Genomic DNA, 4,554 nt, shown 5'->3' on the forward strand with positions numbered 1-4,554 from the left:
GCCGCGCCCCACCCCGCGCCCCTCACCACCGCCGCCGCCGCCCCTCACCCACGCCGCCGCCCTTGTGCATCGCCGCCGCCGCCCAACGCCGCCGTTCGTTGGAGCCCCTCGCCGGAACCTCGTCGAGGTAGCCGCGCCGCGTCTCTCCTATCCCCTCGGTTCGGTTTTTCTTATAAACCGTTCCGATTCTTTTCTTCTCTTCCGATTCGTTTTCTTTCCGGTTCTTTTCTAAACCGTTCCGGTTTCTAGATCGGTTTTTCGTTTCGGTTTCTTTTCCGAAAACCCTAGATCGGTTCTCGTTCTTCTTTCGGACCGTTCGTCTCAACGAACATGATCACCGATTATTCCCCGGTTAATGACGCCCGTTCGTTTAATCGTTCATCTTTTTCTTTTCATCGGATTTATTCCGCGATCGTGATCTCAGATCCGATCTTCGTTCTAGTCTTTCTTCCTGCTCGTTTAACGGAATCAGGTGATTCAAGCGCCTGGAGTTTCGTTTCGAAACCGCCGTTCCGTCTAATCAACTTAAACAAGTTTTTGCTACAGTAAAATTTGACCTAGTTTCAACTTGCTAGAACCAAGTTGTTTTCTTCCGCCGTTTGTTTTCCGTTTCTTTGTTCGGTTCTTTCTTTCTTTGCAACCGGAGTTCTTAAGTTGAACTTTCTGGTTCGTTCTCTTGTTCGAGTTTTACCTGTGCATTAGATGAGTACATATTGCGTGCTTGTTGTTTGTCTGCGTTAGATCACCCGGATTGCGCCGCCTGTTACTTCGAAACCCTAGGTCTCGCGGATCATCAGCAAGGCAAGTAACACTTTGATCATGCCTTTTCTACAACCCATGTTTTATTGCATTAGATCAATCCTCTCACATTGCATGATTAGGATCTAATTAAATTGTGGGATGGGAAGTAGATGAGGTAGTACCTATTACCTGTATTATTATGAAACCTTTGGGAGTTACTTCTACATTTGCTTATTATGCCATGCTATGCTAGTAGACGTGGATTGGGTGAGTGATATCCATGACAGATGTGAGTTTATTAATTTTAATGGTTTATCTAAGGTGGCAACTTAAACACACATCTGGGTGGATTGAGGCACCTGATGTCTATCAGGACTTGCCTGTTTTATTTTGGACCGCCACCCAGGCTCAAAGGGATCATAAGATCATTCATGCTAGAAACTTCCGTGTGCAGCCACATGCTACTATGGGCTCTGGCATAGTTGACTAAGTTGTGCTAACTCTTACGGGGTGGACTAGCAGATGTAGGGGTTGTAGGTGGTACGGTCTACCCCACATGTAAGGTGCTAGTGCTTCTGAAAGACTATGTCTCGGTCATCCGTTTCTCAAACACCATGTAGTGCGAGAAAACAAACGGAGGCGATCGAGTCATGTGGGGAAAAGTGCGCAAACCTCTGTAGAGTGTACAAACTAATCATGATTAGCCGTGTCCCCGGTTATGGACAACTTGAGTATCTAGTACTTGAATATCATGTGAATCTCAACATGTTACTTCTAACTAATGTTGTTGGGTTTTAATTGTTCACCTAATTGGGATCGGAATGCTGTCAACCATTCTCGATGTTTAACAACCACCATGATAGTTAAATAAATTTATTCCTTTGCAGTAGGGAAAAACTGGCTTTACGCAAAACTGTAACCATAGAGCTTTCCACCAGCCATATATGCATATAGTATAGCTGTTTCATTCCTTTACTCTCTATGTGTTACATTGCCAGCATATTCCATGTGCTGACCCATTTTAGGGCTGCAACTTCTCATGTTGCAGACTTTTCAGACGACGAGTAAAGTGCTTTTAGGTCGTGGTTCTATACTTAGTGATGCCGTTAGAGTTAATGGACCCATTTATCTTCCAAGTCTTCCGCTGTTATCGACACTAAATGGCCTTAAGCCATATTTATTGTAAAAGTTCTCTTTGAGACAACGATGTAATAAGTGTGTGATTGCCACTCTGCTATAAATCCTTCGATGTACTGTGTGGTGTCAGCATTACTGATCCAGGGATGACACCTGAGCACAGAGCACTTGATCCATTCGGGTCGGGTCGCTACACATGCCCCAATCATGAGCTCTCAAGAGAAATTATTATGCAGAATTTTTATGGTCGGCTTTCTCGTAATGATCAAACCATGCTTGATACTTCTTGTGCTGGTTCTTTTATGAAGAAGACTATTGAATTCCGGTGGGATCTTTTGGAAAGAATTAAACGCAACTCTAAAGATTGGGGACTAGACGAAGGTAAAGAGTCAGGTATTAAACTTAAGTATGATTGTGTTAAATCTTTTATGGATACCGATGCTTTTCAAAAGTTTAGCACTAAATATGGACTTGACTCTGAGATAGTAGCCTCCTTTTGTGAATCATTTGCTACTCATGTTGATCTCCCTAAAGAGAAGTGGTTTAAATATCACCCACCTATTAAAGAAGAAATTAAAGAACTGGTACTAGTTAAAGAAGAAACTATACTTTATAATGTTGATCTGGTTGTTCCTTCTACTTATATTAAGAAACCACCTTTCCCTGTTAGGATAAAGGAACATGATAAAGTTTCAACTGTGGTTAACAAAATCTATATTAGAACACCTAAACCCGATGAACAAATTAATGTAGATCCTAGTATTGCTATGGTTAAAGATCTCTTAGAAGAAGATATGGATGGGCATGTTATTTACTTCTGTGAAGAAGCTGCTAGATTTGCCAAACCTGATAAAAAAGATAAACATAGACCTGTTGTTGGCATGCCCGTCATCTCAGTTAAAATAGGAGATCACTGTTATCATGGTTTATGTGACATAGGTGCTAGTGTGAGTGCTATTCCTTATACCTTATATCAAGAAATTATGAATGACATAGCACACACAGAAATAGAAGACATAGATGTTACTATTAAACTTGCTAATAGAGACATTATATCACCAATTCGGATTGTTAGAGATGTTGAAGTCTTGTGTGGGAAAATAAAATACCCTACTGATTTTCTTGTTCTTGGTTCCCCACAAGATGACTTTTGTCCCATTATCTTTGGTAAACCTTTCTAGAACACCGTTAATGCTAGAATAGACTGTGAGAAACAAACTGTCGGTGTTAGTTTTGGTAATGAGTCTCATGAGTTCAAATTTTCCAAGTTTAGTAGAAATCTTCATGAAAAATAATTGCCTAGTAAGGATGAATTAATTGGTCTTGCTTCTATTGTTGTACGACCTACTGATCCTTTAGAACAATATTTGCTAGACCATGAAAATGATTTTCATATGCATGAAAGAAATGAAGTAGATAAATTTTTCTTTGAACAACGTCCTCTATTTAAACACAATCTGCCTATTGAAACTCTAGGAGGTCCTCCTCCACCTAAAGGTGATCATGTGTTTGAATTAAAACAATTGCCAGACACTTTGAAATATGCTTATCTTGATGAAAAGAAAATATATCCTGTTATTATCAGTGCTAAACTTTCAGAACATGAAGAAGAAAGATTATTGAAAGTTCTAAGGAAGCACCAGGCTGCTATTGGATATACTCTTGATGATTCAAAGGGCATTAGTCCCACTCTATGTCAGCACAAAATTAATATGGAACCTAATGCTAAAGCCGTTGTTGATCACCAACGTCGGTTAAATCTAAAGATGAAAGAAGTGGTAAGAACAGAAATATTAAAACTTCTGGAAGCAGGTATAATCTATCCCATAGCTGATAGTAGATGGGTAAGTCATGTTCATTGTGTCCCTAAGAAAGGAGGTATAACTATTGTTCCTAATGATAAGAATGAACTTATTCCATAAAGAATTGTTACAGGCTATAGAATGGTAATTGATTTTAGAAAATTAAACAAAGCAACTAGAAAAGATCATTACTCTTTGCCTTTTATTGATCAAATGCTTGAAAGATTATCTAAGCACACACACTTTTGCTTCCTTGATGGATATTCTGGCTTTTCACAAATACCTGTTTCTCAACCTGATCAAGAAAAGACCACTTTTACTTGTCCTTTTGGAACCTATGCTTATAGATGTATGCCTTTTGGTTTATGTAATGCACGTGCTACCTTTCAAATATGTATGACTACTATATTCTATGGCTTTTGTGAAAAGATTGTTGAGGTTTTCATGGATGACTTTTCTGTTTATGGGAAGTCTTTTGATGATTGTTTAAGCAATCTTGATTGAGTTTTGCAGAGATGTGAACAAACAAATCTTGTCTTGAATTGGGAGAAGTGTCACTTTATGGTTAATGAAGGCATTGTCTTGGGTCATAAAATTTCTGAAAGAGGTATTGAAGTGGACAAAGCTAAGGTTGATGGAATTGAGAAAATGCCATGTCCCAAAGATATAAAAGGTATTTGTCATTTCTTAGGTCATGCTGGTTTCCATAGGAGATTTATCAAAGACTTTTCAAAAATTTCTAGGCCTCTTACTAGTCTCTTGCAAAAGGATATTGCTTTTGTTTTTTATGATGATTGTTTAGAAGCCTTTGAAACACTTAAGAAAGCTTTAATTTCTGCACCTATTGTTCAACCACCTGATTGGAACTTGCCTT

The sequence above is a fragment of the Triticum aestivum genome, chromosome 2A (assembly GCF_018294505.1).
Source record: "Triticum aestivum cultivar Chinese Spring chromosome 2A, IWGSC CS RefSeq v2.1, whole genome shotgun sequence".
NCBI lineage: Eukaryota > Viridiplantae > Streptophyta > Magnoliopsida > Poales > Poaceae > Triticum > Triticum aestivum.